This window comes from Bos grunniens, chromosome 7 (genome assembly GCF_055505025.1).
Source record: "Bos grunniens cultivar Pamir isolate PY7600 chromosome 7, Bosgru_T2T1.0, whole genome shotgun sequence".
In the NCBI taxonomy this organism is placed as follows: domain Eukaryota; kingdom Metazoa; phylum Chordata; class Mammalia; order Artiodactyla; family Bovidae; genus Bos; species Bos grunniens.
This window is the reverse complement of record NC_141171.1, coordinates 88,670,752-88,682,721: the sequence shown is the minus strand read 5'-3', so window position 1 is coordinate 88,682,721 and position 11,970 is coordinate 88,670,752. Positions and strand designations below refer to the sequence as shown.

Here is an 11,970-nt window from a genome sequence, read left to right as displayed (position 1 = left end):
CACAATGTATAAATTACTGCAATGCAGGAAGTGAGTTAGCCAACTTTGTTTTAATTATAAATGAAGTAAGAATATGTAGGTGCTGGCTGATGATCAGAAACCACACCCAGAAGTAAAACTATACAAATTTTTAAAGAATTTGTAGTATCCAAATTTTACTCACTTGCAGATTTTTTGGCAATTATCCAGATAAATGTCAGATAATTTATTCTAATAGAAGCAGAAGTTTGGAGTTGGACAATACACCCAGGTTTGGTTTGTTTTTTCAATCTTACCAAATGGTCTAATTCCTATCCAAATATTTGCATCACTGTCTAAATTCTTTTTTTTTTTTTTTTTAATAACAGCAGGACTAAATTGTATTTGATGTTTGGTTTCATGCATTTGACAGAGGAAAAAAAGGTTAAACAGTACACATACACACATACACAAATTTCCCGAAGAGGAAACCATTCAATGTGGTTTCCTAATTGAATTACTGAATTTCACAATGAAGCCAATTCTGTTTTATTTGGGTATCAGTCTTCAATCAAGATCCTTAATCTAGGTGATCTGGCAAAGCCAGGAGAAGAAACCACCATAGAACACTAGGAGATGAACCTATTTCAGAGTCCATTAAAACTGAGATTTCTGGTTCTTTGGAGATGCAGACATTCAGCAATTGGTATAAAACTACCATTAGTTTGTAATGATGTCAGAGAAAAATTGAAGCTGATTTTGCTTTAAGTCTTGGTATTGCCAGGTCTAAAACCTTTGGACTCCATGTTCTGAGCAGGGTTTATGTTCTCTTCAAGATTTGTTTAAATATACCTTGTCAGACCTTCTGCTTGAAAAGAGAGGCTGAAGAGTCTTCTTGAACTGTAATTAAAGTCCCTAAGCATTCCTAGTTGGCTTTCTTGAAATGCTGAGCCTCACCCTCCAAGTTGTTTGTGTTAGCGTAGCAGGGCCACTGCAACCTGTCCCCCTCTTCCTTGCTGTGCTATTGAAATACAGTAAGAAGACCCTTTGAGCCAACCATCTGCTCTTCAATTAAACTCGCAAGCATTTTCTTTTCAATAATTTATTGTGGGCGTCTTTTTGTTTCCAAGTAACTGTTGGTAAAAATTCATGAATTAATTGGGAAAATGAACTAAACAAAGACACAATTTCACTTGCAAGATGGAAACTTAGCAAAGAAAGGTATGACAAGACCACATGGTGTTCTTTGCCACGATCGTTGGCCCCATATATTCCTAAACCCTGTAATTCAGCCACTTTCCAATGAGAGTCTAAAAACAATTACAATGGTTGTGGCTATAAGTAAGCATGATGCAAGCTTTACTAATAAATTGGACTGCTTTATAATTACCCGTGAAATAACAACGCTTGACCCTGATTTATTTTGTGGGCTGCCTTTTTCTCTCTAAACATGTTGAAGTTGATTTTTTTTTTTCTTAAAACCAGATGTTTTAACATTTCAAAGAAGATGGATGGAATGCAAACTCAAGACCAAAACTGTTTTAGGTTTGCATTTGTTATTATTGTTATTATAGAAAGGGCCAGGACTCTACACAAACTGGAAACAAGCCAAAATTCTAATTTAGATGACAGTGGCCATCTTGAAATTTTCTAAACATAACAACAGCTTTGTTTCCATTTTCTGCAAGCACAGAAACAATGTGAAAACTAAATCAGACAATAAAAGAATTTTTTATCTCTAAAGGTCAGCATGATTTAATGACAGTCCATTGGACCTCATTTATAATTCTTCAGTGGGGGGCGGGGGGGTCCTATTGCTTAGAATATGAAATTAAAGATGTTTTAGTTTACTTAGCCAAAAAAAATGTATCAGCCCATGTTTATTTTTGCAAGTACCTTGAAGGACAATTTTGTCCCTGCGTTTGTGACTGGTCCCTTTGACAAAACAAGGAATTTACAATAACCTGCAAATTGGGACTTGGGAAGTTTCCAAGAGCCTTCTCCAAAGTGAGAAACTCAAAGAGCTCCTGTTCTGCTCCCTTGACTCCCTTGACTGTATCCAGCTGGTGTCAGAAAAGCAAGGACTCTGTCCACTCTAGGGCCAGAGCAGTGGTTCCAAATAGATTAGGACAGGGAGGGGAAGGTAAGAGATAAGATAGAAGTGCTAGGACCATGCTGATAAGTGCAGTGACAATGATGAGGAAGACTAACAGAGTGACATGTGGAAATGCAAGTCCAGTCTAAGCCAGAAGAGAAGGAGCCCTTTCCAAAATAATGACTACTTAGGTAATCTCTCTTAACTAGATTAGATCACTGCATTAGTGCTTCATTTCACTTTATTTATTTTAAATAGATGGCCTTTGCTAACCAACCAAGGTAAGTACTTAGGAGAAGTGGACTGACAGAACGTTTCTGATAGCATTTGCACAATATCAGGTTGTAATCACTGGTTTCTAGCTGGCTGAGAGTCCCTTGAAGCCCTGAGGATTTAGTACAACATAGCTATTCGAGAAACAAATGAAGGCTTTTTAAAAAATGAGGCAGGGTTCCTGTCACCACAGAATCACTGTTTGCCAAATCACCTTGAGAAAAAATGATCCTCAGAGGCGAGTGCTTATGGCTGTCGTTGTTCAGTCTCTAAGTCGTGTCTGACCCTTTGCAAATCCATGGACTGCAGTATACCGGGCTTCCCTGTCCATTGAGTTGGTGACGCCATCCAACCATCTCATTCCTCTGTCACTTCCTTCTTCTCCTGCCCTCAATCTTCTCCGGCATCAGGGTCTTTTCCAATGAGTCAACCCTTAGCATCAGGTGGCCACAATATTGGAGTTTCAGCTTCAGCATCAGTCCTTCCAATGTATATTCAGGACTGATTTCCTTTAGGATGGACTGGTTGGATCTCCTCCCAAGTACTCTCAAGAGTCTTCACCAACACCACAGTTCAAAAATATCAGTTCTTCAGAGTTCAGCCGTCTTTATGACCCAACTCTCACATCCATACATGACTACCGGAAAAACCATAGTTTTGACTAAACGGGCCTTTGTTGGAAAAGTGATATCTCTGCTTTTTGATATGCTATTTAGGTTTGTCATGGCTTTTCTTCCAAGGAGGAAGCGTATTTCAATTTTGTGGCTGCAGTCACCATCCACAGTGATTTTGGAGCCCAAGAAAATAAAGTCTGTCACTGTTTCCATTTTTCCCCATCTAGTTTCCATGAAGTGATGGGACTGGATACTGTAATCTTAGTTTCTTGTATGTTGAGTTTTAAGCCAGCTTTTTCACTCTCCTCTTTCACCATCAACAAAAGGCTCTTTGTTCATCTTCGCTTTCTGCCATAGAGTAGTAACATCTACATATCTGAGGTTGTTAATATTTCTCCAGGCAATCTTAATTCCACCTTGTGATTTATCAAGCCTAGCATTTCACATGGTGTACTCTGCATAGAAGTTAAATAAGCCATACTACTTCCCAATTTTGGACCAGTCCATTGTTTCATGTCCAGTTCTGCTGTTTCCTGTCCTGCATAAAGGTTTCTCAAGAGACAGGTAAGGTGATCTGGTAATCCCATCTCTTTAAGAATTTTTCACAGTTTGTTGTGATCCACACAGTCAAATGCTTTAGCATAATCCATGAAGTAGATTTTTTTTTTTTAATTTCTTTGCTTTTTCTATGATCCAATGGATGCTGGCAATTTGATCTCTGGTTCCTCTGCCTTTTCTAAATCCAGCCTATACCTCTGGAAGTCCTTGGTTCACATACTGTTGAAGCCTAGCTTCAAGGATTTTGAGCATTACCTGGCTAGCATGTGAAATGAGCACAACTGTATGGTAGCTTGAACATTCTTTGGCATTGACTTTCTTTGGAACTGGAATGAAAACTGACATTTTCCAGTCCTGTTACCACTGCTGAGTTTTCCAAATTTGTGGACATATTGAGTACAGCATTTTAACAGCATCATCTTTTAGGATTTTAAATAGATCAGTTGCAATTCCATCACCTTCACCAGCTTTGTTCATGGTAATGCTTCCTAAGGTCCACTTCACTTCACACTCCAGGATGTCTGGATCTAGGTGAATGATCATATCATCACAGTAATCTGGGTCATTAAGACTTTTTTTTTGTATAGTTCTTCTGGGTATATTTGTCACTTCTTCTTAATCTCTCCTACTTCAGTTAGGTCCTTTCCATTTCTGTCCTAAATTGTGCCCAACTGTGCATGAAATGTTCCCTTGGTATCCCCAATTTTCTTGAAGAAATCTCTAGTCTTTCACATTCCACAGTTTTCCTGAATTTCTTCACATTGTTCATTTAAGACAGCTTTCTTATCTCTCCTTTCTATTCTCTGGAACTCTGCATTCAGTTGGGTATCCTTTACCTTTCACTCTTCTTTTCTTAGGTATATGTAAGGCCTCCTCAGACAACCACTTTGCCTTCCTGCATTTCTTTTTCTTGAGTATGGTTTTGGTCACAGCTTCCTGTACAATGTTATGAACCTCCATCCATAGTTCTTCAGGCACTCTTGTCTACCAGAGCTAATCCCTTGAATCTATTTCTCACTTCCACTGTATAATCATAAGGGATTTGATTTAGGTCATACCTGAATGGTCTAGTGGGTTTTCCCTACTTCCTACAATTTAAGCCTGAATTTTGCAATAAGGAGCTCATGATTTGAGCCACAGTCAGCTCCAGGTCTTGTTTTTGCTGACTGTATACAGCCTTTCCATCTTTAGCTGCAGAGAATATAATCAATCTGATTTTGATATTGACCATTTGGTGATGTCCATGTGTAGAGTCATCTCTTATGTTGTTGGAACAGAGTGTTTGCTATGACCAGTGTGTTCTCTTGGCAAAAATCTGTTAGCTTTTGCCCTGCTTCATTTTGTACTCCAAGGTCAAACTTGCCTGTTACTCCAGGTGTCTCTTGACTTCCTACTTTTGCACTCCAATCCCCTATGGTGAAAAGGACATCTTTTCTTGGTGTTAATCTAGAAGGTCTTATAGGTCTTCATAGAACCATTCGACTTCAGCTTCTTTGGTATTAGTGGTTGGAGCATAGACACGGATTACCGTGATACTGAATGGTTTGCCCTGGAAAGGAACCGAGATCATTTTGTCATTTTTGAGATGCATTTCAGACTCTTGTCAACTACTAAGGGCTGCTCCACTTTTTCTAAGGGATTCTTGTCCATAGTAGTAGATATAATGATCATCTGAATTAAATTCACCCATTTCAACCATTTTAGTTCACTGATTCCTAAAATGCCGAGTCACTCTTGCCATCTCCTGTTTGACCATGTCCAATTTACCTTGATTCATGGACCTAACATTCCAGGTTCCTATGCAATATTCTTTACAGCTTAGGACTCATCTATTTATTTATTAATTTTTACCACCAGACACATCTACAACTGAGAGTTATTCCCGCTTTGCCCCACCCTCTTCATTCTGCTCTTCTCCAGTAGCATATTGAACACCTACTAACCTGGGTGGGGCAGGGCTCATCTTCTGGTGTCATATCTTTTTGCCTTTTCATACTATTCATGGGCTTCTTGAGACAAGAATACTCAAGTGGTATGCCATTCCCTTCGCCAGTGGACCACAATTTGTCAGAACTCTCCGCCATGACCCATCCATATTGGCTGGCCCAGCACATTTATGCTTATTTGAAACAAAAGGAAATACTGAAGCAGAATAGAAAATATTTGATGGTTGTATGCCAACTTTGTTAGACAAGACACATTTCTAGGCATCATAAAGCAGCAATATATTGCTCTTGTATATCCTGGGTAGATAAATACAATGGCTAGTACAAATCCAACAATACCTTGATGAAGTCTGAGTTGCAAGGAAGGAAAAAGTTGATCAGAAAGTAAGACTTGTTTTTGTTAAGTTTCCTGGGGTCTGGAAAAAGAAGTGGTAGACCGGGAGTCCTTTTAGTCATTCAGCATATTGGGAGACTTCCATGTGCAGGTATGCTGCTGGTATATTATCATGGTGAACAAAGTTCCTAGCCTTGTATATTGGCAAAGAAATATGGTGACCACGTATTACAGTTATGATAAGTACTGCAAAAGAAGTGCATGGTGATGAGAGGAGAGTAATGTGGGAGACTAAGGAAGGCACTCCCCTTCATGGATCACTGCCTTGTCGTGGAGAGGAAGCTTTCATAACTCAATGAAGCTATGAGCCACACCATGCAGGGCCACCCAAGACGGATGAGTCATACTGGAGAGTTCTGATACTTCACGGCAAATACAAGGGGTAAAGGCAGGAGCAGTGACAGATTTCCTCTTCTTGGGTTCCAAAATCACTGCGGATGGTGACTGCAGTCTTGAAATTAGAAGATGACTGCTTCTTGGCAAGAAAGCTATGACAAACCTAGACATTGTGTTAAAAAGCAAAGACATCACTTTGCCAAACAAAGTCCATATAGTCAAGGCTATGATCTTTTCAGTAGTTACGTATGGCTGTGAGAGCTGGACCATAAAGAACGCAGAGCACCGAAGAATTGATGCTTTCAAACTGTGGTGCTGGAGAAGATTCTTGAGAGTCCTTTGGACTGCAAGGAGATCCAACCAGTCAGTCGTAAAGGAAATCAGCCCTGAATATTCACTGGAAGGACTGACGCTGAAGCTCCAATACTTTGGCTACCTGATGGGAAGAACTGACTCATTGGAAAAGGCACTGATGCTGAGAAAGATGAAAGAGAAGAGCATGACAGGGGATGAGATGGCTGGATGGCATCACCAATGCTGCTGCTGCTGCTGCTAAGTCGCTTCAGTCGTGTCCGACTCTGTGTGACCCCATAGACAGCAGCCCACCAGGCTCCCCGTCCCTGGGATTCTCCAGGCAAGAACACTGGAGTGGGTTGCCATTTCCTTCTCCAATGCATGAAAGTGAAAAGTGAAAGTGAAGTCGCTCAGTCGTGTCCGACTCTTTGCAACCCCATGGACTGTAGCCTACCAGGCTCCTCCGTCCATGGGATTTTCCAGGCAAGAGTACTGGAGTGGGGTGCCATCGCCTTCTCTGATCACCAATACAATGGACATGAATTTGGGCAAACTCTTGGAGATGGTGAGGGTCAAGGACGCCTGGCGTGCTGCAGTCCACGGGGTCCCAAAGAGTTGGACACGACTGGGTGACTGAACAACAACTACTAAGAAGGTAGGAGCAGGCCTGAAAGAGGAAGGAGGAAGCACAGGAGGCCTTCCAAGTGGAGGAGATGGCCTGTGCACTAGTCCTACGTTGAAAAGCAGCTCTGGCAAGAGGACCAACTGCAAGGAAGCCTACGTGGGTGGAGGGTGAGAAACAGGCAGGTACCCTAGCAAGTGAATGTGGAGAGCTGGAAGAGAAGCAGCCTGGAAAGCTCTGTTAAGGATGAAATCCCAAAGAGCAATGGGAAGCCACTGATACATCTGAACTAATCAGAAGATCCCGGGAAATAGGATTTAGTGTTGCTGCCCTATCACACTTCAAAAACACTTTTTTTTTTTTCAGGATTCATGGCATTATACATATTAACAGATACTCTGCTCTTAATAATTAATACTTGGTCTCAATTAAAAAAAAATTCAAGAGACCTTGTAGACCTGAAGCAGAGCTCATTTTGCCCTTCTGCTTAGCACATTAAGAAAGGGTCAGAAGAGGATTATTTTAAACACTAAATGCAGTGAATTCTTCAATAATTTTTCATAACAATAACCAGAGAAACCAAAAGGGGCACTCTGTGGGGGTCCCTGCATGATTATTTTACAATTTCTCTTAAGCCATTTCTAAGTTGTGGGGAGCGGCTAATGCTTTCCTCTCGTATGCTGATGGTAAAAGCAAATATTTACAAGACAGGCTGTCCAGGAAAGAAATAGAATCCACATATAATCTGTTTTTATTGCACTGTCTGCTGCTCAATTTTATAAACAGCTGCTGGCCAAATGTAATTCGAACCCAAACCCAAAATTTTGTGCCTTTTTGTTGAAGGGAACAGAATATTTTGCTTAAATATGTCAAAGAAACTGTTGAGAGTCATTAGGGTTTGGGGTTGGGTGGTTTGTTTTTTTGGCAATTTGGAATCTCATTTTGAAACAGCCTACAGAACCATGTAGCAAAATAAGAATTATATTGTTATAAAAGCCCAGTACAAGCCTAAATCAGAGACATTAAAGTATGCGCTTCCAATCATGAGTAGGTGGCACAAACATGAATCCTACTGAGAAATAATGAGATGTGTGTACATATGAACCTCCTGTGTATCATTTTGAAAACATATCCCCAAGAGAAAATGACATAAAACAACTTGCAGTTAAACTTTATTTGATGCCAGATGAGAAACAAATGTTTTAGAAACTCTAATTTTTAATATAATAATTTTTCCTTTGCATGTGCAGACCAGCAGCTTCTTATAATGCACCAGTTTCTTAGCCAACATTTATTTCTAAAGTAACTCAATAGAGGCTGAGCTTTTAATTGCATTTTTTTATTTGTATATCTACTTTGTAAGATTTTTTCTGGAGAAATGAATTATTTCAGCTTGACTTTAGAGGTCATGGGACATATACACTATTATGAAAGTAAAGGCTTTATAGTCATTCCATAACCAAAAAAAAAGCAAATTTCTCAATCTACGATACGTAATAGCTCATAAATCTATTCCAACACTAAAGTCAGGTTCCTTTGGATTTCTGAGTACTATAGCAGTTGTTCCCAAGTGTTTCCAATACTAGGACTCATGGCAAAAATATTCAAGCATCTCTACCCACAAGATAAAAGACCTTAATAGTACATTGTTCATTAATTGGAAAAAAGCACAATGTAATATATAAGAAAATATAATAAGAAACACAATAATCCAGTAATAGTTTTAATACAATGTATGCTTTTGGAATATGTGAGGCAAGTTGTTAAAAAATCACTCTGGCTGCTGTGGCACAGCAAGGATGGAAGCAGGCCAACTGGTAGGCGCCCAGTGACATAGAAAAGTGAGGAAGAAGAGTGGCCTAGACGCACTGGGTATACAGGATTTCCAACAGAATTTGCTGATGAACTGGACGTGGGGTATGAGGTAAAGGAGTCCCAGGTGACTCTCAAGGTCGGAGAGCTGGCACTTAGAGAGAAGACTTAAACAATGTTTCACCTTATTTTTCATTAAATGATTTTTTAAAATCACAAGTTAAAATTCAAAAGAAATAGAAGAAGAATTTTGCTCCCAAAACTATTTAATCAAAGGATATACAAGAATTCTTGAGCTTGTATCACATTACTACTACATCTTTACATCTTGTGGAAATGCCTTTGCCAAACTAAACACTTACTCAATCACCTAGGACTCTCTATATGTCCTTTTATTTGGCCTCAAATTGACCAGACCATTATTTAGAACAAGAAGATCATAAAAAAATAAAATAAAACCCAATTTGCCTTTTTTTAAAATGTGTATTTTGTAACCACAAATATTTATGTACATATTTGAAAAATAGCAGTACAAACGCATTCAAAATATACTAGCTATTTGTCCTAAAGGTAATGCTTGTTTCACATGTGAGTCCTGGTAACCTCCATAATCTCTATCATCACTTTTCTGAGAAACCCTAAGACCTGATAAAAGCAATCAGGCATATAAAATACTGACATGGGTAGCTATTCCCTGCTCCAGGTTATCTTGCTGACCCAGGGATTGAACCCAGGTCTCCTGCATTGAAGGCAGATTTTTACCCTCTGAGCTACCAGGGAAGCCCATGTGCCTAATTATTTATATACACACACACACACACACCCATACACAGAGAGAATATTTGTATAATATATATATATATAGTCTATAAGATCATTTTAGGTATGTATATGTGTTGTAAACAATCTATAGGATAAAAATAATCAACAAAGTGATATATAACCTCCATTGAAATAACCCTAAAAGTCTTAAATTGTGAATTTTTTAAACTGTGATATTTTTCATGGAAAATCTTGTAGTAAAAGAGATGAGAAGCTGGAAGCAGCTTCTGCAATATATCACTTGACAGGAAGTTAAGTTATCAGAATGAAGTCTTATAGGTAACAATCTCATAACCATACATGGTATATGTCTTAGTTACCACACAGATATGAAAGGTCCATTAAGGTTCCTTATCAGCTGCATATTGGTGTCATTGAGAGAGTTTGATAGCATGAGCCTGAACTGCAAAAGTCTCCACACAATGCCCTGTTATCCGTCATCTAACCTTTGAGTTTAAACAGCCACAATAACTACCCCCTGTCCCTACCAGAGGACACCGTCCTCCTAAATCATTTAGTTAAAGCTATTAATTTCATTACCTTCTAATATTTTTTTAACCAGAACACCTAAAAAATATTAGACTCTCAGGATTAAACAATACAGTGCAATCAAAATTAAACACACTGTTCATAGCTTGTTTCAATGTACAGCAATTATGTGATGCAGTGAGCAGAATCTCTAGAAATCTCAAATTTTCAAATTGATCATATGTATCATTAAGTCCCTTCACAGAGATTCTCACAAATGGCTGAATTTTCATGTGTTTAGTTTCCACCACTCAAATACTTTTAGACCATGCTGAATAAAATACTGTTTCCAACTCACTGCCTACTAGGGTTGAAAACGAACCATCTGGATGCTCATTAGATGGCCAGAGACAAGGGTTAGCTTCTGAGAAGCTGTACTTCACAGTGAATCACAGAAGGGGAAAGACCCAAGGTCATATGGGAAAGGTAAAGTTAAAAAAAAAAAAAAAAACAGCTAGAAGAAAAGTTCAAGAGGTTTTTTAAACAATGACATCAGAGACCAGAAGTAAGGCACTGAGAGGTCAATTTGATGAGAAAGTGACTACTGGATTTGGGAGCCACGGATGAGATGAGGAAAGTAGGAGTACCTAGACTTTTATTTATATTAGTAGCTGTTCTTGAGAACCAGCAGGACTTGTGCCTAGGTGGGTTTCCCAGGCTTAAACAGCCAGGAAAGAAGTACTATAACCTACAGGTTAATCTTGCCTCTAAACCAATGGTTGTTCTTAGCTAGAGCTCAAATTACAAATTCCACTTACACATTCTCATCTTGCAAGACCCACTGAGTCAATCTGTATCTCGCTATTAAATTCATTATCATTTTTTTTTCAGGCTGTACCACTCTAGCAGGAATCTAGAATTTTAGAGGGTCAGGCTCCTCTGTCCGTGGGATTCTCTAGATAAGAATACTGGAGTGGGCTGCCATTTCCTCCTCCAGGGGATCTTCCCAACCCAGGGATCGAATCTGCAACCCCTGCATGGGCAGGCAGGTTCTTTATCATTTGAGCCACAAGGGAAGCCCCCTCTAGGTAAATATGAACCTCTTTTTTTTCAGGAGGCTATACCACTCTAGTAGGAATCTAAGGGCAGAGCTATTGTTGCTATAAAAAAATTAAATTCTTACACTGAGTTATCTTGGCTTTACCCACACTGGCTCTCTTAATGTGAAATATTTATTCTTTCTCCCAAGTGAGAAGCAATAAAATCACGATGACATCGTTATTGTCACCATCGACATTACCATCTCACTCCCTCTCCTGATGTCCCCATACCACCCAAATATTAAGTGACTCTCTCCTAAGGGAGTTGTCTTGATTCAAGAAAGAGGAGCAAAGACTCTGCACGATTTCGTTTTATATATTCTAAGGCTGTACTTAGTATGAAATGCCCAAGAATGATCCCCTTCCACAGTAGCTGCTTCTCTCTGATGGCTTTCAGGGGCAATCCTTGAACAGGCAGCACCAAACAGGTGGGGGCCTCTAGGAAACAGTAGCAACGTCTAATGTCAATTCCCAAAGGATTTGATTCCTATTTTATAGCATTCTTGAATCCTTCTTTAATTGACTGGATAATGGACAGCTTTATACTGCTCTCTATAACAACTACTAGCAAAGATACCCAGACTTCCTTCAGGGTTCACACATGCACACACACAATATACCAACGTCAAATACATACACAGCCAGCAGTACTGCTATCTCTGTATTTTATCTCATACA

At 39.3% G+C, this 11,970-nt stretch overlaps 1 long non-coding RNA gene across 1 annotated transcript in view; it reads right to left on the bottom strand.

The window, feature by feature from the left end:
* Positions 1–374: 374 nt before the first annotated feature.
* Positions 375–11,970, bottom strand: part of LOC147369945 (uncharacterized) — an 84,511-nt gene continuing 72,915 nt past the window's right edge. The window contains exon 2 of the long non-coding RNA XR_015168188.1: positions 375–5,047. This is a non-coding gene — a long non-coding RNA (uncharacterized LOC147369945). The remainder of the gene's footprint in view (positions 5,048–11,970) is intronic.